General features: G+C 42.5%; 1 protein-coding gene across 4 annotated transcripts in view; it reads right to left on the bottom strand.

The window, feature by feature from the left end:
* Window positions 1-23923, bottom strand: part of LOC132407292 (zinc finger protein 229-like) — a 37456-nt gene extending 13533 nt beyond the window's left edge. For all 4 annotated transcript variants that reach the window (XM_059993587.1, XM_059993588.1, XM_059993589.1 and 1 more), the window contains exons 1-2: window positions 23778-23923; window positions 17633-17800 (exon numbers count right to left, since the gene is read on the bottom strand). The gene's annotated coding sequence lies outside the window, so the exon portion shown is untranslated. The remainder of the gene's footprint in view (window positions 1-17632; window positions 17801-23777) is intronic.
* Between the last annotated feature and the right edge of the window lie 1978 nt (window positions 23924-25901).

Genomic DNA, 25901 nt, shown 5'->3' with positions numbered 1-25901 from the left:
AGAACTGTTTGAGCTGCCGCACCGCAGTTGATTTCCCGTTACGTTAGTGTTTGTTTACTTTTGAGGGGTTTGTTTCCTGTGTTTAATAAACATGTTGTTTGTTTTAAAAAACCCTTGCCGAACTCATATATTTATTGCTGCCTAAATACGTAACATAAATATGGGGGCTGTGTCTGGATTGGATCGTTTGAGTTTAAATGCTTGCTAACTTTTGAATCGGTATTTTGGAAACGGGGAATGCTCGATTCTTTTGCTTGTGAGTGGTATTCAGCAACAATGAATATTGATGAGTTTCTGGCTTCACCAGATGTGGAGTCGTTGGCGAACGCGAAAAAAACTGAGGTGTTTGAGATAGCTCGTAGATTGCAACTTAAGGGTATTTTGTTGACTACATCAAAGGCTGTGATACAGAGAAAAATCGCGTCACACTATGTGGTCTCGGGTGTTTTTGATGAATCGATTTTAGAGTCGTTTCCAATAAGTAATCTGGAGATGCAGTTGCAAATCGAACAAATGAGGTTGGAACAGAGTAAAGCTGATTTGGAGAGGTGTAAATTGGAGGCGGATCAGAAAAAGAGGGATTTTGATTATGCAATGGAGGAATTAAGGTCTGGGAATCAGCCTTCTGGTTCAAGAAAACCATTTGTTGCTAGTCAAGAAATTAAATTGGTCCCTCCATTTAGTGAAACAGAAGTGGAAATATAATTCCAACATTTTGAAACTATTGCCCGGATGTCAGAGTGGCCGAAAGATTAATGGTCAGTGTTGTTACAGATTGTAATTAAAGGTAAAGCACAACAAGTTTACACAGCTTTAACTGCTGCGCAAGCATTTGATTATGATATTGTAAAGATGCATATCTTAAACACATACGAATTAGTCCCAGAAGCTTTTAGGGAAAGATTCAGAAGTTTGAAAAAATCTGTGGAAAAAAACTTATGTGGAATTTGCCTATGATAAAGCTATGTGTTTTGAGAGATGGACTTCTTATAAAACTGTAAATGGGGACTATGATACATTGAGAGAGCTGATTTTGATGGAGGAATTTAAAAGAAGCATTCCTGTTGAAGTAAGGACCTACTTAAATGAGAGGGATACTGGTAAATTGCAGGACTGTGCTAGATCAGCTGATGAGTATGTTTTAATCCATAAGAATAAATTTCCTCAGGGCAGAAATTTTAAGAGGGAAAATAACATGGTGACTCAAGGTAAATCAGAAATTAAATCAGAGGTTAATGAGAAAGGTAATGAAAAAGGAAAGCCTGTGAAGGAAAGACAGTTTGGTCTTATTTGTAACTATTGTAAGAAGCCTGGTCATGTAATAGCTAACTGTTTCAGACTGAAAAAGAAAGAGAAGGAAGCAGTTCCAGAATTTTGTGTGCAACAGACTGAAGCACCTGTAAAGTTACAGGGTTTGTTAAACACAAATGAGGCTTTGTTAAAGTCTGACCAAGTTAGAAAGGGATATAATCATTTTATAACTGAAGGGTTTGTATCCTTGAAAGAATGATCTACTCTGGTGCCAATAAGAATCCTTAGGGATACTGGTGCTTCTCAATCACTGATGTTAGACAGCGTGTTGAAGTTTAATGAAGAGTCTGATACTGGTGAGGTGAATTACATATGAGGTGTTGGGAGTGATTTTATGCCTGTACATTTACATAAAGTAAATTTAAAGTCAGGGTTAGTTACAGGATTTGTTAAAGTAGGATTACAGCATAGCTTACCTGTGAAGGGCATTTCTTTATTGTTAGGTAATGACTTGGCAGGTGGACAAGTTTTTCCTGAAGTGCATTTGACAATGGATTCAGTGGAACCAGAGTTGAATTCAAACACAGATTCTTCCTGTGTTGTGACTAGAGCTATGGCTAAAAAGATTGATGCGCAGAATGGGGTTGCTACTCAGGACTGTTCAACTCAGGATTCAAGTTTTGAGGTTGTGTCAGACACTTTCTTACCTTTGTTGTTTGAACAAGATTCTGGGAGCAAGTCTGACAATAAAGATTTATCTCTGTCTTGGAAGGAGATGATAGCAGAGCAGAATAGAGACTCTGAGATTATAAAATTAAGAGAGCAGGCTTTACTAGATAGTGAAATTAAGAAGGTGCCAGTAGGATATTACTTGGAAAAAGGAGGGTTGATGAGGAAGTAGAGATCACCTACAATTCCTGCAAGTGAGGATTGGAATGTTGTTTACCGGGTAGTTGTCCCGAAAGTTTATTGAAATGAGATTTTGACTTTAGCTCATAGTGTGCCTTTAGTTGGACACCAAGGGGTAAGGAAAACTGTGGACAAGATTTTAAAACATTTTTACTGGCCTGGTCTAAGAAAAGATGTGGCGATGTTTTGTAAAACGTGCCATACTTGTCAAATTGTGGGTAAAACAAATCAGGTTACACCAGTAGCTCCATTACAACCTATCCCAGCATTTGGTGAACCATTTTCTAAAGTTATTGTAGATTGTGTTGGTCCATTACCAAAGACAAAAACTGGTTATCAGTATTTGTTGACTATCATGTATACTTCGTCTAGGTTTCCAGAGTCAGTACCACTTAGGAATATAAAAGCTAAAACTGTGACAAAGGCCCTTATAATTTTTTTTACGTATTTTGGATTACCTAAGGAGATACAAACTGATCAAGGCAGTAATTTTATGTCTGGATTGTTTCAACAGATAGTTTATAAATTGGGAGCTAAGCAAATCACTTTGTCTGCATACCATCCAGAATTGCAAGGTGCCTTGGAGAGGTTTCATTCTACCCTCAAGAATATGATTAGGACATTTTGTGTGGAAAATGAAAGTGTCTGGAATGAGGGTATAAACTTACTTTTATTTGCAGTAAAGGAATCGGTACAGGAATCTTTAGGTTTTAGTCCATTTGAACTTGTGTTTGGGCATAGAGTTAGAGGACCTTTAGCTTTATTGAAAGAACAGTGGATTAGTAAGGAAGTACACACTAATTTGTTGGACTATGTTTTGAAATTTAAGGACAGGTTACATAAAGCTTGTAGCTTAGCTAAGGAAAATTTAAAGTTGGCTCAGGAGAAAATGAAGACTTGGTATGATAAGACGCTAGGATGAGGATATTTAAGCCTGGAGATAAGGTGTTGGTTCTTTTCCCAGTGCAGACAAATCCTTTACAAGCCAGATTTCATGGTCCTTATGAAATTGTGTCTAAAATCAATGATGTGGATTACGTGATTAAAAACTCCAGATCGTAGAAGTTCAACACAACTTTGCCATATAAATATGATAAAACCATATTTTGAGAAACAATCTGATACTTTGACTGTTGTGGTTAGTGAGGATGAGTTTGATTTAACTAGGAACATGATAGATGATTCATCTGACTTTCATTCTAAATCCAACATTGTTTCTGTTAGGTTACCAAATTCAACCATTCTGGAAAATATTGATGAGAAATTAGCACATTTACAGTTAGAGCAGCAACAACAGATGAAGGAGTTAATTTTTTAAATATAGGGAGTTGTTTCCAGATGTTCAGAGAAGGACTACTATAGCTTCACATGATGTAGATGTTGGAGATGCCAAACCTGTTAAACAACATCCAGAAAGGATGAACATAGAAAAATGTGAACTTGCTGAGAAAGAAATTGAATATATGTTAGAGAATAATATCATGAGACATTATAACTCGAATTGGAGCTCGCCATGTGTTATGGTGCCAAAATCAGATGGTAGTATTAGGTTTTGTACGGATTATAGGAAGGTGAATGCTGTAATGAAAACAGATGCATATCCAATTCCTAGAGTAGATGATTGTGTAGATAAAGTTGTAAAAGCAAAGTTCCTTACAAAGATCGACTTATTGAAAGGGTATTGGTGTGTTCCATTAACAGACAGAGGTAGAGAGATTTCTGCATTTGTAACTCCATCTGGGTTATATGACTATAATGTTCTTTCATTTGGGATGAAGAATGCCCCAGGTACTTTCCAGAGGATGATTAACTCTGTGATTCAGGGATTGAAAGATACTGATGCTTATATTGATGATTTAGTGACAGGAAATGATACTTGGGAAGCACACATTATTGCGATGGAGAAATTGTTTGAAAGGCTTTCAAAAGCTAACTTAACTATTAATTTAGCTAAGAGTGAATTTGGACATGCCACTGTGACTTACCTTGGTTATGTTGTGGGTCAAGGTAAGGTAGCTCCTGTTCAGGCAAAAGTTCAGGCAATTTTAGAGATTCCCACTCCAAGGGGGAAAAAAACTCTCAGAAGATTTTTGGGAATGGTAGGATATTATCGAAAATTTTGTAAGAATTTTGCTAATGTTGCCCTTCCATTAACTAATCTTCTGCAGAAGAATGAGAAGTTTGTGTGGACAGTGCCTTGTCAAGACGCATTTAAAAATTGAAAACAATGAGATGTCAACAACCTGTGCTTAAGGCACCTGACTTTGAAAAACCTTTTTCATTGGCTGTGGATGCTAGTGATGAGGCTGCAGGAGCAGTATTAATGCAAAGGAATGAGGGTGATGAGGTTGATCATCCAGTAGCTTACTTCTCTAAGAAATGTAATAAGCATCAAAGAAACTATTCGACAATAGAGAGAGAATTGTTATCTCTTGTTTTAGCTTTGGAATATTTTGAGGAATATGTTGATACAACTCAAAAACCACATTGTTTACACTGATCATAATCCGTTAGTTTTTCTGAGTAAGATGAAAAACAAAAACAGAAGATTATTAAATTGGAGTTTGATGTTACAAGAGTACAATATTGTGATAACTCATATTAAAGGTAAAGATTGTCTATCTCGATGTTGAATGTACACTGTAATTTTTTTTATGGAGTGTTTTTTTTTCAATTGTAACACTCCTACTGTATTGTGAGTTATTAGCTGTTATATCATGGTATTGTATATCGTGTATGTTATAAAATTTATAATTTTGTTTTTTCTGTAAGCAATTGTTAAAAGATTTTGTTCTTGTCAGACCAAAAATGTTTTTTTGGAAGCAGGTGTTACGTACTCGTCACACATGACAGTGGTACACTTGTCACGTGACTGGGGTTGAAGCTATACTGGACTTGAGGTAATGGTCTCGTGATGGTGGAGTGACGTCATTTTCCCGCCAGTACAGATCATGTGACAGATTTTTTTTCAGGTTATAAAAGGAAGACCCCACCCTATAAGGAGGGGCAGTTCGTGGCTGGATTTTCCAAGTTGATTTCATGCCACTGTGTGATTTAAGTGATGACGCAGTTTAGTTGAAAAATGAAGTTTTTATCTAATGCCTGAAGTTTAAAAGGTCATTGCCAGCAGGTTCTTTACGATTCTGCTAGTTCGAGGAATTAGTGGAGAGTGAAGATCGAAGATCGGGAGTTAAAGATCAAGGAGAATCGCTTTCTACGGTGAAACAGGGTTCAAACTTTGTTTGATCCTTATTTGGAAGGATTTTGTTGACTATCTTCACGTTAATCCCTGGGTTTACCAGAAAGGATTGAGGATAGTGAGGAAGGAAAGGTCAGTGCCTTTAAGCCATTTCATTTCGTAAATTCTTTGTGGGAATTTCGACGTCGGGGATCGAAGCAAGGGACGTGAAAGAGAATTTAAATCGTCTTATAAAGTCTCTCCTTTTTTAAATGGACTGTGAGCATATCGAACTTTTGGCAATACCAATTTAAAGAACTGTTTTTGCAATATCGCTTTAAGAACTGTTTGAGCTGCCGCACCGCAGTTGATTTCCCGTTACGTTAGTGTTTGTTTACTTTTGAGGGGTTTGTTTCCTGTGTTTAATAAACATGTTGTTTGTTTTAAAAAACCCTTGCCGAACTCATATATTTATTGCTGCCTAAATACGTAACATAAATATGGGGGCTGTGTCTGGATTGGATCGTTTGAGTTTAAATGCTTGCTAACTTTTGAATCGGTATTTTGGAAACGGGGAATGCTCGATTCTTTTGCTTGTGAGTGGTATTCAGCAACAATGAATATTGATGAGTTTCTGGCTTCACCAGATGTGGAGTCGTTGGCGAACGCGAAAAAAACTGAGGTGTTTGAGATAGCTCGTAGATTGCAACTTAAGGGTATTTTGTTGACTACATCAAAGGCTGTGATACAGAGAAAAATCGCGTCACACTATGTGGTCTCGGGTGTTTTTGATGAATCGATTTTAGAGTCGTTTCCAATAAGTAATCTGGAGATGCAGTTGCAAATCGAACAAATGAGGTTGGAACAGAGTAAAGCTGATTTGGAGAGGTGTAAATTGGAGGCGGATCAGAAAAAGAGGGATTTTGATTATGCAATGGAGGAATTAAGGTCTGGGAATCAGCCTTCTGGTTCAAGAAAACCATTTGTTGCTAGTCAAGAAATTAAATTGGTCCCTCCATTTAGTGAAACAGAAGTGGAAATATAATTCCAACATTTTGAAACTATTGCCCGGATGTCAGAGTGGCCGAAAGATTAATGGTCAGTGTTGTTACAGATTGTAATTAAAGGTAAAGCACAACAAGTTTACACAGCTTTAACTGCTGCGCAAGCATTTGATTATGATATTGTAAAGATGCATATCTTAAACACATACGAATTAGTCCCAGAAGCTTTTAGGGAAAGATTCAGAAGTTTGAAAAAATCTGTGGAAAAAAACTTATGTGGAATTTGCCTATGATAAAGCTATGTGTTTTGAGAGATGGACTTCTTATAAAACTGTAAATGGGGACTATGATACATTGAGAGAGCTGATTTTGATGGAGGAATTTAAAAGAAGCATTCCTGTTGAAGTAAGGACCTACTTAAATGAGAGGGATACTGGTAAATTGCAGGACTGTGCTAGATCAGCTGATGAGTATGTTTTAATCCATAAGAATAAATTTCCTCAGGGCAGAAATTTTAAGAGGGAAAATAACATGGTGACTCAAGGTAAATCAGAAATTAAATCAGAGGTTAATGAGAAAGGTAATGAAAAAGGAAAGCCTGTGAAGGAAAGACAGTTTGGTCTTATTTGTAACTATTGTAAGAAGCCTGGTCATGTAATAGCTAACTGTTTCAGACTGAAAAAGAAAGAGAAGGAAGCAGTTCCAGAATTTTGTGTGCAACAGACTGAAGCACCTGTAAAGTTACAGGGTTTGTTAAACACAAATGAGGCTTTGTTAAAGTCTGACCAAGTTAGAAAGGGATATAATCATTTTATAACTGAAGGGTTTGTATCCTTGAAAGAATGATCTACTCTGGTGCCAATAAGAATCCTTAGGGATACTGGTGCTTCTCAATCACTGATGTTAGACAGCGTGTTGAAGTTTAATGAAGAGTCTGATACTGGTGAGGTGAATTACATATGAGGTGTTGGGAGTGATTTTATGCCTGTACATTTACATAAAGTAAATTTAAAGTCAGGGTTAGTTACAGGATTTGTTAAAGTAGGATTACAGCATAGCTTACCTGTGAAGGGCATTTCTTTATTGTTAGGTAATGACTTGGCAGGTGGACAAGTTTTTCCTGAAGTGCATTTGACAATGGATTCAGTGGAACCAGAGTTGAATTCAAACACAGATTCTTCCTGTGTTGTGACTAGAGCTATGGCTAAAAAGATTGATGCGCAGAATGGGGTTGCTACTCAGGACTGTTCAACTCAGGATTCAAGTTTTGAGGTTGTGTCAGACACTTTCTTACCTTTGTTGTTTGAACAAGATTCTGGGAGCAAGTCTGACAATAAAGATTTATCTCTGTCTTGGAAGGAGATGATAGCAGAGCAGAATAGAGACTCTGAGATTATAAAATTAAGAGAGCAGGCTTTACTAGATAGTGAAATTAAGAAGGTGCCAGTAGGATATTACTTGGAAAAAGGAGGGTTGATGAGGAAGTAGAGATCACCTACAATTCCTGCAAGTGAGGATTGGAATGTTGTTTACCGGGTAGTTGTCCCGAAAGTTTATTGAAATGAGATTTTGACTTTAGCTCATAGTGTGCCTTTAGTTGGACACCAAGGGGTAAGGAAAACTGTGGACAAGATTTTAAAACATTTTTACTGGCCTGGTCTAAGAAAAGATGTGGCGATGTTTTGTAAAACGTGCCATACTTGTCAAATTGTGGGTAAAACAAATCAGGTTACACCAGTAGCTCCATTACAACCTATCCCAGCATTTGGTGAACCATTTTCTAAAGTTATTGTAGATTGTGTTGGTCCATTACCAAAGACAAAAACTGGTTATCAGTATTTGTTGACTATCATGTATACTTCGTCTAGGTTTCCAGAGTCAGTACCACTTAGGAATATAAAAGCTAAAACTGTGACAAAGGCCCTTATAATTTTTTTTACGTATTTTGGATTACCTAAGGAGATACAAACTGATCAAGGCAGTAATTTTATGTCTGGATTGTTTCAACAGATAGTTTATAAATTGGGAGCTAAGCAAATCACTTTGTCTGCATACCATCCAGAATTGCAAGGTGCCTTGGAGAGGTTTCATTCTACCCTCAAGAATATGATTAGGACATTTTGTGTGGAAAATGAAAGTGTCTGGAATGAGGGTATAAACTTACTTTTATTTGCAGTAAAGGAATCGGTACAGGAATCTTTAGGTTTTAGTCCATTTGAACTTGTGTTTGGGCATAGAGTTAGAGGACCTTTAGCTTTATTGAAAGAACAGTGGATTAGTAAGGAAGTACACACTAATTTGTTGGACTATGTTTTGAAATTTAAGGACAGGTTACATAAAGCTTGTAGCTTAGCTAAGGAAAATTTAAAGTTGGCTCAGGAGAAAATGAAGACTTGGTATGATAAGACGCTAGGATGAGGATATTTAAGCCTGGAGATAAGGTGTTGGTTCTTTTCCCAGTGCAGACAAATCCTTTACAAGCCAGATTTCATGGTCCTTATGAAATTGTGTCTAAAATCAATGATGTGGATTACGTGATTAAAAACTCCAGATCGTAGAAGTTCAACACAACTTTGCCATATAAATATGATAAAACCATATTTTGAGAAACAATCTGATACTTTGACTGTTGTGGTTAGTGAGGATGAGTTTGATTTAACTAGGAACATGATAGATGATTCATCTGACTTTCATTCTAAATCCAACATTGTTTCTGTTAGGTTACCAAATTCAACCATTCTGGAAAATATTGATGAGAAATTAGCACATTTACAGTTAGAGCAGCAACAACAGATGAAGGAGTTAATTTTTTAAATATAGGGAGTTGTTTCCAGATGTTCAGAGAAGGACTACTATAGCTTCACATGATGTAGATGTTGGAGATGCCAAACCTGTTAAACAACATCCAGAAAGGATGAACATAGAAAAATGTGAACTTGCTGAGAAAGAAATTGAATATATGTTAGAGAATAATATCATGAGACATTATAACTCGAATTGGAGCTCGCCATGTGTTATGGTGCCAAAATCAGATGGTAGTATTAGGTTTTGTACGGATTATAGGAAGGTGAATGCTGTAATGAAAACAGATGCATATCCAATTCCTAGAGTAGATGATTGTGTAGATAAAGTTGTAAAAGCAAAGTTCCTTACAAAGATCGACTTATTGAAAGGGTATTGGTGTGTTCCATTAACAGACAGAGGTAGAGAGATTTCTGCATTTGTAACTCCATCTGGGTTATATGACTATAATGTTCTTTCATTTGGGATGAAGAATGCCCCAGGTACTTTCCAGAGGATGATTAACTCTGTGATTCAGGGATTGAAAGATACTGATGCTTATATTGATGATTTAGTGACAGGAAATGATACTTGGGAAGCACACATTATTGCGATGGAGAAATTGTTTGAAAGGCTTTCAAAAGCTAACTTAACTATTAATTTAGCTAAGAGTGAATTTGGACATGCCACTGTGACTTACCTTGGTTATGTTGTGGGTCAAGGTAAGGTAGCTCCTGTTCAGGCAAAAGTTCAGGCAATTTTAGAGATTCCCACTCCAAGGGGGAAAAAAACTCTCAGAAGATTTTTGGGAATGGTAGGATATTATCGAAAATTTTGTAAGAATTTTGCTAATGTTGCCCTTCCATTAACTAATCTTCTGCAGAAGAATGAGAAGTTTGTGTGGACAGTGCCTTGTCAAGACGCATTTAAAAATTGAAAACAATGAGATGTCAACAACCTGTGCTTAAGGCACCTGACTTTGAAAAACCTTTTTCATTGGCTGTGGATGCTAGTGATGAGGCTGCAGGAGCAGTATTAATGCAAAGGAATGAGGGTGATGAGGTTGATCATCCAGTAGCTTACTTCTCTAAGAAATGTAATAAGCATCAAAGAAACTATTCGACAATAGAGAGAGAATTGTTATCTCTTGTTTTAGCTTTGGAATATTTTGAGGAATATGTTGATACAACTCAAAAACCACATTGTTTACACTGATCATAATCCGTTAGTTTTTCTGAGTAAGATGAAAAACAAAAACAGAAGATTATTAAATTGGAGTTTGATGTTACAAGAGTACAATATTGTGATAACTCATATTAAAGGTAAAGATTGTCTATCTCGATGTTGAATGTACACTGTAATTTTTTTTATGGAGTGTTTTTTTTTCAATTGTAACACTCCTACTGTATTGTGAGTTATTAGCTGTTATATCATGGTATTGTATATCGTGTATGTTATAAAATTTATAATTTTGTTTTTTCTGTAAGCAATTGTTAAAAGATTTTGTTCTTGTCAGACCAAAAATGTTTTTTTGGAAGCAGGTGTTACGTACTCGTCACACATGACAGTGGTACACTTGTCACGTGACTGGGGTTGAAGCTATACTGGACTTGAGGTAATGGTCTCGTGATGGTGGAGTGACGTCATTTTCCCGCCAGTACAGATCATGTGACAGATTTTTTTTCAGGTTATAAAAGGAAGACCCCACCCTATAAGGAGGGGCAGTTCGTGGCTGGATTTTCCAAGTTGATTTCATGCCACTGTGTGATTTAAGTGATGACGCAGTTTAGTTGAAAAATGAAGTTTTTATCTAATGCCTGAAGTTTAAAAGGTCATTGCCAGCAGGTTCTTTACGATTCTGCTAGTTCGAGGAATTAGTGGAGAGTGAAGATCGAAGATCGGGAGTTAAAGATCAAGGAGAATCGCTTTCTACGGTGAAACAGGGTTCGAACTTTGTTTGATCCTTATTTGGAAGGATTTTGTTGACTATCTTCACGTTAATCCCTGGGTTTACCAGAAAGGATTGAGGATAGTGAGGAAGGAAAGGTCAGTGCCTTTAAGCCATTTCATTTCGTAAATTCTTTGTGGGAATTTCGACGTCGGGGATCGAAGCAAGGGACGTGAAAGAGAATTTAAATCGTCTTATAAAGTCTCTCCTTTTTTAAATGGACTGTGAGCATATCGAACTTTTGGCAATACCAATTTAAAGAACTTTTTTGCAATATCGCTTTAAGAACTGTTTGAGCTGCCGCACCGCAGTTGATTTCCCGTTACGTTAGTGTTTGTTTACTTTTGGGGGGTTTGTTTCCTGTGTTTAATAAACATGTTGTTTGTTATAAAAAACCCTTGCCGAACTCATATATTTATTGTTGCCTGAATAGCTTCCTAGGTTATATCATCGAAAGGGGACAGGTGAGAGCTGCTTCCTGGGATTTGCGAACTTCTATCGCCAGTTCATTAGAAACTACAGTCCGGTGGCAGCCCCCCCTTACCAAGGCTTGCCTCGCCTACCGCACCGTTTTGCTGGGGCTCCGAAGCAGACTCAGCATTCACCAACCTGAAGGGGCGTTTCACCACTGCTCCCATCCTGGTTCACCCGGACCCGTCCCATCAATTCATCATGGAGGTGGACGCCTCCGACTCCGGGTAGGAGCGGTACTAACCCAAGTTCAGACGAAAAGCTTCACCCCTGCGCTTTCTAGTCTCTTCGACTGTGCCCCGCCGAGAGGAATTATGAGGTGGGGAATCAGGAACTACTGGCAGTCAAATTAGCACTGCAAGAATGGAGGCACTGGCTGGAGGGGGCAGAACTCGTTTGTGGTACGGATGGACCATAAGAACATGGAGTATATTAAGACCACCAAGCGATTAAACTCCCATCAGGCCCGTTGGTCATTGTTTCCTGGACGGTTCCAGTTTATTCTCACGTACCATCCAGGATCCAAGAACGGGAAGCCGGACGCGTTATCCCACCAGCATGACTCCAAGGAGAACACTTGCAGTCCCGAGACGTTCCTCCCTCCAACCTGCCTGGTGGCCACCCTCTCTTGGGAGATTGAGGTGAAACTAAGAGAAGCCCAGCGGGACGACCCCAATCCTGGAAGTGAACCTGGCGATCGCCTATACGTGTCTGCCTCTGTCAGGCCCCAGGTCCTTCAATGGGGGCACACAGCCTGGTTTGCCTGCCACCCCGGGAGTGATCCGCCCCTGGCTCTCCTGAGGAGGTACTTCTGGTGGCTGTCCATGGGGAGGGACACCTCCTCTTATGTCTCAGCTCGTCCCATCTGTGCCCGGGGAACAGCCTCTCATCGACCACCGGCGGGTCTACTTTGTCCTCTACCTGTCCCTGGTCGTCCCTGGTCATACATCGCCCTAGACTTCATCACCGGTCTACCCCTTCCCACGGAAACACAACTGTCCTCACCATGGCAGACCGATACTCCAAGGCGGTGCACTTTGTGGCCCTCCCAAAACTCCCTCCCCCTCAAGAAACCGCAGATCTTCTCATCTGCCACATCTTCCACCTCCACGGAATACCCACAGACATCATCTCCGATCGAGGACCCCAGTTCATCTCACAGGTATGGACGGCCTTCTGTCACGCCTCAGGTGCAATGTCATCTGGCTTCCAGCCCCAGACGAACGGGCAGACGGAATGGGTCAACCAAAACCTGGAGGCGACGTTACGGTGTGTAACGGCAAACCACCCGACAACCTGGAGTGACCAGTACGCCCACAACTCCCTGTTGAGCTCTGCCATTGGGAGGTCCCCGTTCGAGTGCTCCTTTGGGTACCAACCCCCGCTGTTCCCTGCTCAGGAAGAAGAGATCGCCGTACCGTCGGTTCGGGACCGTGTTGATCGGTGCCGGAAGGTTTGGGAGGAGACTCGCACGGCCCTACTCAGATTGACAAACCAAAATAAGAAAACGGCAGACCGAGACCACGCTCCAGCACCAGAGTACCAAGCGGCGCAGTTGGTGTGGCTTTCCACCAAGGAAATCCCGCTGAAATACGAACATAGGAAACTCGCACCCCCACCCCCACACATACCCGCTTCCTGAGACCATTCAAGGTCGAAAGGATTATCAATCCCACAGCGGTCCGCCTCACGCTGCCAAAGTCCATGCATATTCACACCACCTTTCATGTGTCTCAGTTAAAATCAGTCTCCGTCAGCCCTTTGTGTCTGCCAGCTGAGACTCCTCCCTCTGCCAGGCTCATCGACGACCATCTGGCATACACCGTCCGATGACTACTAGGTGAGTGCCATTGGGGCAGGCCACCAATACCTGGTGGGGTAACAACCCATTTAGAAATTGACAAGCAAGGATGCTTCCTACCGTAAGTACCGTAAGTATCAGGAAGAGCCCAATGTAACACTGCAAGTTGCTGGAGTACCAATTCTATTTCTGATTGATACGGGGGAAACCACAAATACTCTCGATCAGGAAATAGTATCGGAAAAGGGATTCCAGCCATCAGACGCCACAATCACTCTGTCTGGGTTCAAAGGCAAGGAAGGTACGTATTCACGTAGTCAACCACTGCAGGTGGAAGTCCGTTGGTACCAGTGTGGCTTCTTCTCAGTCACCACCAGTCGGGGGTGTAATCGACCAGGAAAAAACATGCTCTGGAACTCGAGATTCTGTGCATGAAGAAGTATATCACCCTGGAACTAGTGAACAGACGACATCTTCCCCAGTTTCTGACCACCCGATGGTGGCACGTAATCTGGACTCCACTGTGTTTGAACTCCTTCTGGCAGTTGCCAACTATCATGTGACTCTCTGTCCCGACCCCATGGGGTGCTCAACTGAGGGATTCCAATACTATGCACCCCTCGAGGACCATTAGTTCCCAGCCCCGGTGATTGGAGAGGCTAAAGGAGGAGAGGGCAGTGCATTTCTTGCCAAAGTTCCGGATTTCCTTTGGCGACAAGAGAGGACTTGTGGTTCCCATACCAGCATTTGGGTTTGTCCTGGGTTCAAGCCAAAGAGCCGAGGGCTCCTCGCTTACATCTTGACGAAACAGCGGTTCCAGTCAAGCAACCTTCCGTGACTTAAGCAGAACGAGTTTGCCAGACATGTGAGAGGTATGTACTTTTCAGGGGGACGCCTCTGAGGAGGAGTTCAAACTGTGGTCCCAGATGGGGTGCCAGAAAGACCCTGACCTCAGCTTTTGGATCCCCCCAGCAGGACAGGTTTGTGTTCCTAAACAGTTTTAACCAATATTGGTTGATAATATACATAACTATACGCATCTGGGAAAGGAGGGAATTATTGGTAAACTGTACCCTGCACACCTTGTCCGACTCCCTCGACAGGTGGACCTTTTTCGTGTCTGCAATTTGATTTTATTGAATTGCCTAGACGAAATTGCTATAGATACTGCTTAGTTATTATAGATGTGTTCAGCAGATGGACTGACGCTATTCCAACCACCAAAAATACTGCTATGACTGTTGATAAGGTATTACTACGGGAAATAACTCCCAGGTTCAGCCTGCCACAGATGCTGAGCTCTGACAATGGCCCACGCTTTGTGGCAAAAGTAAATGAAGAGATATGTAACAAACTAGCTATCAAGCTACAATTCCACTGTGTACACCACCCATGGGCCGCTGGCATAGTGGAAGAGCCAATGGCACTCTGAAGAGTAAATTAGTCATACCAACAGCGGAGACTGGACTCACTTGGTTGAAGGTCGTATTGCTAGCCTATTCTACATGAGGGTTACCCCATAGGGGAAAAGAGGGCTGTCACCAGCTGAAATCATGTATGGACGGCCCATGAGGGTACCCTGGGGACTTGTGTGCCACTGCTCCCAGAAGGTCTACCAGCAAAATTGGATTTGCATACCCTAGGGGCAGTGATGGGGAAATATATATGCCAACCAACCGAAATTCTCCAAGCATTACATTCACAGGTACAACAGGCTTACAAGGAAGAGAACTACCCCGCACAGAGGAGTGACTATCCCACCAGAGAACCTGGGAATATTGTTCTGATCAAGAACTGGGATTGTGGGAAACTCGGACCTCGGTGGAGACAACCATATCAGGTGTTACTGACCACTCCACAAAGAGCAACCTCAGTGGATACATCGAACAGACTACAAATGTGTTATTGAAGGAACTGCGAGAAGGACTCTCTCAGACTAAAGGAAAATGTATTGGTTGACTGTGCTGTTTGTGTTTATGTCTTTGAGAGGGCTCACCCCAGCATCCAGGGGCCCCCATGTTACCATTTTTCTGTCACTCTGCCACACCTATGCCGAAAATGTAGAACTAGTGGCCTGCTGGGTTTGTGTCAAAATTCCACAGCATGGTAAAACTATGATTCCAATGACAGTAATCCCGCTCACTCCGAGGAACTCTCAGCCTGGGCTTTCACAAATAACACCCGGGGAAGTGAGATGAGGAACTGTGGTCCAGACAGCGAAGACTGTGGCTGTCAGTGTTATGAGGGATGGTACCTCAGGCCCCCATCAAACGGAACTTCCTAGACTGGGAAACATGTATCTTGACCATACTTGCAGGTGCCCAGTAGTGGAGAGGAATAACTGAGACTGAGTGATTTTGAACGATCACTTTTCTCTCCTGTGGAGTAGCCAGGAATTCACCAGAGATAATCAATTTGGCTACAGCACTTGAGGAGCAGGCCACAATATTGCAGAGGCTCTGACAGAAACACAGACCCAAGTAACAGAAATATCCACTGAAATGAGTGCAATCCAGCAAACAGTCCTACAGAATCATTTGGCTTTAGATTTTATCCTCACTGAGAAAGGGGGAACCTGTGCTATTAGTGACATAGAATGCTGCACCTATATCCCTGATGAGTCTACCAACATTACATCCCTCTCCGAGCACACTGCCAGGGAGATTGACAGCAGCAAGAAAGTAGGGCAGGATTTACATGGGTTCACTGAAGAGTTAAAGACCTGTTAGGTAATATGTCGGGCATGATAATGCATTATGGCCCAATAGTTGTACATAATGATCAAAAGGAAGGAATGATAATGTATGTAAAAGGGTTAACACATTGCTAAACAAGGGCAGCCTGTTTTTCTGAAAGAAACTGCTGATGATCAACAGATGTGCTAAGCCATGCTGAGCCGTATTTCTTCTTGAGGGAAGCTCAATAGGGCTTCAAGATGCTTATCTTCTTGTTCACTCATGCATAGAGATAGGACAGCTGCGGTCTGGTCTGTCTATGTAAGCCATTATGACTATTTTGTAAATTGTCTTTAGGTGCTGTCATGTAGTAATTAACTTTGGCTCCAGCCTGTCTTGCGTGGGGAGTATCTGGACGGACATATCTGTGGTGTAAGGGGAATTGTTAGTCAGTTAGTGGATTGAGCGGTAACAGACATAGAATCTTCCTGTTTGAGCGACTAACTAAGTAAGGCCTGTGTGCTTGGAGTAGAGAGTTTGTACTGTTACGCCTGTGCCCCAACTCTGAGTACAAAATAGCCCCCTCCTTTTCAAGAATTGCAAGATCGCTATTGTCAGTTCAGGAGACCCAGGAAATGAGAGAGAGAGACACAGAATCCACAGGGGGTTTGGAATGTCCTGGCCCCTCAACGATACAAAGCCATGGGTTACGGCCATTGTCTCTTGGAGACGGAATTGTGCATTGAGCACTGTGCTATTCATCAACATCCTCAAGGAATGAGCAACGTGGGCTGGTTGGGGGGATGGCAGCCTCCCAACCTGATTGACATCTGAGACCCCATGAGTAAGGATAAAAAAGGGTCTGGGGAACAACCCCTTTGAGTCGCACCAGGAGAAACGCTAGAAATCCCGTGACAGCATTTAATAGCAACAGCCAGTGGAGGGCCCACGTGTGTCCTTTCCCGTTGCCCCCGGGATTGTGGCCATACCACGGAAGACGGCTCAGCTAAGGAAGAGATCACCACCGATGACATTTTCGAAGGATCAACATCATAAAAAGAAAAACGGGCAATTTCTAAACCTCTGACTCTCCCTCCAACCAAAAGCTGCAGCTTGAATGAACTTGAGTGAGTTTTATACTTCCATTGGACAATACATTATCCCCGAGACAACGATAGAGCTATTTCTTCTTCTTCTTCTTATTATTATTATACCCGCGCTTTTAGATTTAGTATTGATGACGTATATTATCTGTATGTTTGCATTGATATTATTTTTGTGTATTTTTATCAATAAATTCTGTTAAAAATAGTACCATCAGACTTCAACGGACTTCTCTATCTTTGCTGGTAAGTGACCCAGTTACGGGGTACGTAACAGTACTTATACGGTTTCTGAGTGACTTTTTCCGGATTCGACTTCCACACAATAGGAGTGGTTTCAAAGGGCTGGGCTGTCAGAAGCACATTACCAGACCTGGAGTGAATGCAACTGGATCTGACAGGAATAACTGGTTCATTTGGGCACATTCAGTCTCACTCCAACTATTCCCTACCTTCCCTTTTACAGGTATGTAATGTCTAAAGGACCAGTGTTTGAGTAAATGAGACTCACCAAACTTTCTCCTGACTGAATCACTGGAATCTCCGAGTCAAAGGGGTTCTCTCTAGTTGATGCTCTCAGTCCTCGGGCTGGTTCACTTGTTGCTGTTCCCTCGTCTTCAGTTGTGGTTTGCTTCCGGTTGGGGCTTTTCTTCCAATAAATCTCTCACCGCAGGTCCAACTTTAACATGAAAGATAATGAAGCACATTAGCAAAAAGGAGAACCAAGCATTTCTGATAAACGTTACCAAGAACAAAACACACTGACACTTAAACATTGATGGCAATAAAATGATCTCAGTGAACAATCTTATATTGTCCCTCACACGTCACAAAACAATATGGGATAAGAAGGAGCCATCATTCAGTCATGGTAAGACATAAGACACAGGAACAGAATTAGGTGATTCGATTCATCTGGTCTACCCAACCACTCAACCACGGCTGATTTTTATTCCAACACCATATTCCTACCTTTTCCCATTGAGACCCTGAAGCGACTTAGCAATCATCAATATATTAATCCCTCTCATAAACATACCCAAATGGCAGCCTCAACCATCCTCTGCGGCAAAAAATTCCACAGATCAGACATCTTTTGGCCAAATATTTTTTCACATCTCAGTTTTCAAGAGAAACATCTTTATTCCGAGACTGTGCTGTAAGATCACAGATTCTCGGTCTAATGGAAACATCCTCTCCATGTCCACTGTATCCAGGCTTTTCAGCATTCGGTAGGTTTACTTAACCATACATCGAGGGGCCGAATGGTCTACTTCTGCTCCTATTGTCTATTATCCCTCCACCACCCTCACCGTCCCTCTGAAATCCATTGAGCACAGGTCCAGAACCATCAAATGCTCCTCATACATAAAGCCAATCATTGCTGAGATTAATCTTGCAAACCTTGTTAGCAACAACTGTACTGCACACATTTCCAGGAATAAGAGACAAATTGGTACCAGGGTAATTTACAGGCAAAGCTGTGCTTTCTTCACTCTTCTACCATCACAGAACTAGCCATTTCCATTTCCAGGTTCAAAGAGGTCCCTTTCAGGAAATATAAACCATTCCAGGGTGAATGTAATAAAAAGCTGGAATTACAAGAAACACTCAGCAGGTAAGGAACAGCTGTGGGGAGAGGAACAATCCTTGCAATTCAATGGTTCATGAGAATGGCCTCAAACATCTTCAGTTTTTAGTACTGATGTCCAGTATCTTGAGTTTCTGTTTGATTCCCACTGCCTGACAGCTTGATCCCCAAGGGCATTTTACTTGGATCTAAAACTGTGATATCCAACGTCACAGAGTCACACAGCTGAACCTGCCACTTTCCCACCCTGAGAGTCTCACACATCATCCTCACGTCTCAGACTGGGTAGTGCAATCCGGGATTTCCCCACAACCAATGTCCAGCTTCTCAAGATATTGTCTTCATTACAGAAGGACACCCATCGAGCCCCTAACCAAAGTCAAAGCCAAAACACCAATAGTTCCATATGCCTGGAATGCCGATCGCAGAATTACAGCCCAAGCACCAACTCTCCCAATACTCCTTGCTGCCAGTAAAATGCTATAATGTGTCAGCCAGTCACTGTTCATAAACTAGCACCTCCACACCAATGCACAACACAACTGGTACTGGATGATCCTCTGGCATTCCAGCTAACAAAAACCAATTCTGGAAATAACTCAGCAAGGCCAAAGGTGCAAAAGAACACTTCACAATGAAGACAAAGGTTAAAAGAAACATTGCAGAGGTGGGATACAGGGTGGACTGATGTTGACCCAGATGGTTGATGCATATCACTGAAGTGGAATTGAGGAGACTGGACAGAGGTTGAACAAGATGGGCAGGGAATGAGCAGATGGAACCAGGTGGGAGAAGGGATCAAGTATAATCACTGATGATCCTCCAGCAATACACAGATACTGAATTAACAGCATACACTACCGTATAGAAGATTCTAAAATGACAAAGTTAGAACAAACAACAAGAACATTGCCATATGTACTTTAACCCTCACCACATTTTTATCCACAAACTATAGCAACTTTCCCATCTGGGCAGTTCAAGTTTTGCATGGTAACTGCTCTGCCCGTGACTGCCAGGAACTGCAGAGACCTTTGGATACAGATCAGCACATCACAGAAACCATTCTTCCCGCTAGGCCTCCCGGTCCCTCGGTAAAGCAGGCAGTTAAATCAAAGATCCCCACAACCTGGGACGTTCTTCTTTCTTACCCACCACAGTTGGGGAGAAACAACAGCCATGAAGGAAGCGAGGTGAATTAAGGGAAGTTAACGGGACTCAGTGGCCAACATCAGATGTCCCAACACAACACAGAGGAAGCATCACCACCCATCCGGGGACAGTACGAACACACCACATGATCTTGCATCACAAAGCAGAGGGCATGCCAGATCTGCAGTAAAAAGCATCAAGTAACCTGCTGGCGGGACTTCCTTTTCAATTCTGTGGAAATAGACAGCCTGGACTCCTGGTTTAGATCATTCAATGCAGATGAAGAGAAGTCTACACATTTTTGACGAGCCCGGGTAACTGGATACTAAATGAGTAATTGGCCCTCAGTTCGGGGCTCACGGCCAACACCAGATCTCCCTGCTCTGGATCAGTCTCAATACTCACCGATGGGAAATTGATGTCTTCGGCCCGCAGACACTGATCCCGACCAAGGAGGTGAGGACACTTTCACGATCCCATAAAATAATCTACTTCAGCACTGACCAGAAATGAAAACACGACCAATCCGGAGACGTATACAGTATATAAAGTGATCATGCGCAAAGAGATTGTTACATCTGCGATTAAATGGGAGGGGAAATGGGATCATGTCTACCATCACCCTACAGAGCACCCCAGCTACCCAGAAACAAAGTTTCTGTGTTTCTTTCTTTCAAAGTTTCTTTCTGTAGAAAGAAACAAAGTTGCCCCTCACATCCTCTCTCAACTTAAATGTATCAGACATTTCAACCCCCAAGAAAAACATAACATCTGTCTATCTATTCCTCTCATAATCTTATAAATGTCCATCCAGTCTCACCACAGCCTGCGCTGCTCTGGAGAAAACAATATATGTTTGTCCAACCTCTCGTTATAGCTCATGCCCTCTAATCTAGACATTATCCTGTACCCCTCTTTTAAACCCTCTACTATTATTATGACATTTCACATTCTTAAAATAGTGACCCTAACTGACCTAAGACAGGGAATGTTTTCTAGGATTAAGTGTCAGGAATTGTGAAAAACTGAGTTTAAATGTAATTGGCTACAGTGCGTGTAAACTTCTGACTTCAACTGTAGCCATTAACATGAAAAAGAAAATTTGCCAGTATATCAAGCAGATAATTGGCAAATTTTCTGTTTTCATGGATGAATCAACAAGCATTAAGATCACCCTAATAGATTATTTGAAATGTGAAAGTGATAAGGCAGGTAATCCGCATTTTATGATTTTAGATCTAATTGAATTGCCTGATCAGAAAGATGCAACTATTGCTAAGCATCTATTGAACTGTCTCAATAACCATGGGTTTGATGACTCTTACTTGAAACAGAACCTTGTAGCTTTTGCTAGTGATGAGATGAACGTAATGCTTGGTGTCAAATCTGGTGTTGCTACAATTCTCAAGGAACATTACCGTGAAGTGACGACTTGGCACTATCTTAATCACAGATTGGAACCTGCAGTAGGTGGTTCAGTGAGAGAAGTTCACAGGAAAAAAAAAACATTTTCAAACATTTAAGGACAAATTGTACTCTGTTTACAGTAGATTACCTCTGAACTCTCTGAATGTATCTCTCAGAATCAGAATCAAATTTATTATCACCAGCATGTGTCATGAAATGTGTTAACTTTGCAGCAGCAGTTGAATGCAATGCATAATACAGAAGAGAACGCAAAATAAAAGAATAAAAATAAATAAATAAATCAGTTACAGTATACGTATATCTGGGACACTTGCTCTTCGTGATTTTTATAAATGACCAAGATGAGGAAGTGAGGAATGGTTAGTAAATCTGCTGGACACAAAGGTTGGGGTGTTGAGGACAGTGTTGAGGGCTGTCAGAGGTTACAGCTGGGCTGAGAACTGGCAAATGGAGTTCAACCCAGTTAGGTGTAAAGTGATTCATTTTATTAAGTCAAACATGATGGCAGAATATAGCATTAATATTAAGACTTGGCAGTGCAGAGGATCAGAGGGATCTTGGGGTCTGAGTCCATAGGACACTCAATGCTGCTACACAGGTTGACACTGTGGTTAAGGCGGTATACAGTGTATCAACCTTCATCAATTGTGGGATTGAATTCAGGAGCTGAGAGGTAATGTCACAACTATATAGGACCCTTGTCACACCCCACTGTGCTCAGTTCTGGTCTCCTCACTACAGGAATGATGTGGAAGCCTTAGAAAGGGTACAGAGATTTACAAGGATGTTGCCTGGATTGGGGAGCATGCCTGATGGAAAAACGTCAAGTAAACTCGACTTTTTCTCCTTGGAGCTACAGAGGATGAGAGGTGACCTGACAGAAGTGCATAAGATGATGAGTTGTATTGATCGTGTGGATAGTCAAGGGCTTTTACCTAAGGCTGAAATTGTTGCCACAAGAGGGCACAGGTTTACGGTGTTGGGGAGTAGGTGCAGAGGGATGTCAGGGAAAAGTCTTTTACTCAGAGAGTGATGGGCTGCCGGCAACGGTGGTGGAGGCGGATATGATAGGGTCTTTTAAGAGATTTTTGGATAGGTACCTGGAGACATCAGAGAAAAAAAGAGAAAAACAAGCTTAGAAAACTAGAGGGCTATTGGTAACCTTAGAAATTTCCAAGGTTGGGACATGTCGGCACAACTTTGTGGGCCAAAGTGCCTGTATTGTGCTGTAGGTTTTCTATGTTTCAGTCAATAAATTAAAAATCATGCAAGAAACAGAAAAACTATATATTTTAAAAGTGAGGTAGTGTTTAGGGGTTCAATGTCCATTTAGCTATTGGATGGCAGAGGAGAAGAAACTGTTCCTGAATCACTGAGTGTGGGCCTTCCAGCTTCTGTACCTCTCTATCTGATAGTAAGATTAAGAAAAGTGTAAACCCTGGGTGCTGGAGGGCCTTAATAATAGACGCTACCTTTCCAATCCTCTGGTAATCTTACAAACGTCTATCCAGTCTCACCCCTGCCCGCACTGCTCCAGAGAAAACAAAACAATTTTGTCCAACCTCTCGTTATATCTCATGCCCTCTAATCCAGGCAATATCCTGGTAAACCTCTTCCGCATCCTCTCCAAAGCCCCGACATCCTTCCAAAAATGAGGGCACTCTAGGTGTGGTCTAACTAGTTTTATAAAGCTGCAACACAACTTTCCGACTTTTGAACTCAATGCTTCAACTAACAAAGACAACCACGTCATTTGCCTTCTTAACCAGCGGATCAATCTGTGCAGTCTCTTTCAGGGAGCGATGAACTAAGAGTCTGAGATCCCTCTGATCATCAACACTGTTCAGGGTTTTACATTTAACAGTGTACTGTCTCATACATTCGACCTACCGAGCTGCCGAGATGATCATCACTCATCAAATCTCACTGAGATTTCTCAGATCCTGCTGAATTTGATGTCAAGTGCACAAGTACGGAGAAACACTGACTTGTAATAGCATCACAGGCAAGTACATTCAGAGAACACACGGAACATAAATTATACAACTCTCTGTCAGTAACAACATGGAAACGTGTTTTACGTCATCCTGCTAATAGGACCAGAACAACAGGGGCTGAGCGGCGGCTCATCTCAGACGGTTCGGTGTGAAGGTCTCACAACCCGGACCGAGCCCGGCAGATTTTGTGAAGGAAGCAAGGCGAGGCCGCCAGATCGGGAAGGTTCATCCCCTCCCCCTTCAGGTTTCACCGATCACCTTGTGCTTCTCTCCGCCCCCCACCACCTTTTATTCTCCAGTCCTGCCGAAGGGTTTCGGCCGGTAACGTTGACTGTACTCTTTTCCTAGCTGTTACCCGGCCGGCTGAGTTCCTCCAGCATTTTGTGCCCGTTGCTCGCATTTCCCGCATCTGCAGATTTTCTCCTGTTTGAGTTTAACTCACTACCCACCGTCAGACCTCTCCGCTCGGGACCGGCTTCAGTACTCACCGAAGGGAAATTGCTGGTGTTGCCCCGCAGAGAATAATCCGTCCCGGCTCCCCGCCCCAAGAGGGAGGACCCCTCCCTATCCCGATCCCTCCGCCGTCCGCTTCCACAAAGGACGAAAAAACACAGGGCCAATCCCGGACTGAGCATGCGCGATGTGTATAACGCGTCATCGGGCGGTGGGCGGGGCCTCGGAAACAAACCCGCTGACTTTAGGTCTCCCACGTGACCCTATCTCTGCTTCTCAGTCCTCACACGCTGCCCGACCCACTGCCACATTTCCCACATTATTTCATTATTTCCCTATATTATTTTCATATTTACACCAGATACGTATTTAGTTGTTCCCTCCATATTTCCCCGTTCCCTTTCCCTCCACCCCCAGGTCACAGAGTTCTCAGAGTTAAAGTTTCTATTCCCATCCCGATCAAACACACAATTCAGACCCACACATGAAATGTGCAGGTTTCATTTAAATCAGTCTGTGTTTATAAACACTAATTTCTGTTCATATTCCTCTGGCCTCACTGGACAGGAACACTGAAACATCATGTGAGAAACAGGTGGGCCCTCTAACCCTCAACAAGATGGCGGCTGGTCTCCCATCTCAACCACATGTTTCTGCGCGGTCCACATTTCCGCGATCTCTTAGGTCTCCACAGATCTGCCGGCCTCTGTTTTATGTGAGGACGATCGCTGAGTCTTCAGCGCCCTCTGTGGTGGGGATTCACAGACATTTACCGCCCTCAGAGTGGAGACATTTCCCCTCATCTCTGTCCCGGTCAGTCCACCCCAATTTTAAGAGTCTGGGATCCCTGGTTCAACCGGTAATGACGTTGTGCTTTTCAATGTGTTCACCTCTCTGTCTTCGATTTTCTAATATAAATCATTCTTCATATGATTATCCACCACTCCAGGGGTCAGTCTGGTGAATCTTCATTGCACTCTCAATAACAAATACTCTCTGAACACTTTGCTAATCCTCTATGGAATTAATTTCCATCTTCTGCAGCCCCGTGCTGCCTCAACCACTCAATTTTGTTCTTTGGTCTGTATAACCCGTGCTAGTATGGGCAGAGGGATTTTACACCGTATTCCAGGTAAAAGCTCAACAAATCTCAAATAGTTGTCACTTTACCCGGACCATTGGCCCCGCTTCCAGGGCAAACGTCTGGCAGTGGCAAACGTCTGGCAGTGTTTGCCCTCCAATGTGGTGAATCCCTTTGCTCGCCACCACTTTCTGCTCAGACATTTGCACAGATGAGCCCCTCCTGTCCCCACCGGGACAAACATTCTGTCCGCCCCCTATCACACCATCTTCATCCTTTCAATAAAGTCCACTCCTCCACTCTCCCCGTGGAACCGGCAACAAACCGACGGGCCGAGCGGTCTCCTCCTACCTCTCAGTGTTATATCAGACTCCGGCCGCAGGAGACGCTGCACAAACGCCCCCAACTTCCCTTGGAAATGGAAATAAATCAGAAAGCGGACATTTACTTTGAGATTTGTTCCGCTATGACGGGAGATCGACGCTTGAGCGGGAAACGGTTTCAGCGGGGTAACGCCCACTCGGCTGGTCCATCTTCGTTACTGGTTGTGACCAGTGATTGACATCGCTTCGCACCAATGGGAATAGCGCAGCCCCTGAAACTTTGGGTTTCAGCGGTGGAGGAGTGGTGGTCACGCGATGGGTAGCTCAGCCGTTAAAGTTCGAGCTCTCCAAAGCGTGGGTGACGTAAGACACAACGCACGGGAGGGCAAGTCCCGGGGTGGGAACCCATGTGTGACGTAAGGCGCGTGGATACGTCTGTGTGACGTCACCTGTGGGGGAGCTCTTGTAATTAAAAACACCTTAATGGACGTTTCTGAATATTTCAGTAGGACAGCAACATTAATCACGGGTTTCATCACTGAATCCAGTGTTGTGAGATGTAAAGTCCCCTGTTATGTGTCCGGCTGTGCCGCGTTGTTGGTGGAGTGGGCAGCGTGGTGATTGTCTCGATTCGGGTCACAACACCAGAATTGCCACCGGGGTCCTCTCATCCCTGCAGTCTTTGTCCCCCGGTAAACTCAACACACTTACACTGTGGACCATAGATACCCCTTCCTCTCAGAGTCAGGGTATCA

Source organism: Hypanus sabinus, chromosome 18 (genome assembly GCF_030144855.1).
Source record: "Hypanus sabinus isolate sHypSab1 chromosome 18, sHypSab1.hap1, whole genome shotgun sequence".
In the NCBI taxonomy this organism is placed as follows: domain Eukaryota; kingdom Metazoa; phylum Chordata; class Chondrichthyes; order Myliobatiformes; family Dasyatidae; genus Hypanus; species Hypanus sabinus.
The sequence above is the reverse complement of the archived record's forward strand: the minus strand, read 5'-3'. Positions and strand labels throughout refer to the sequence as shown.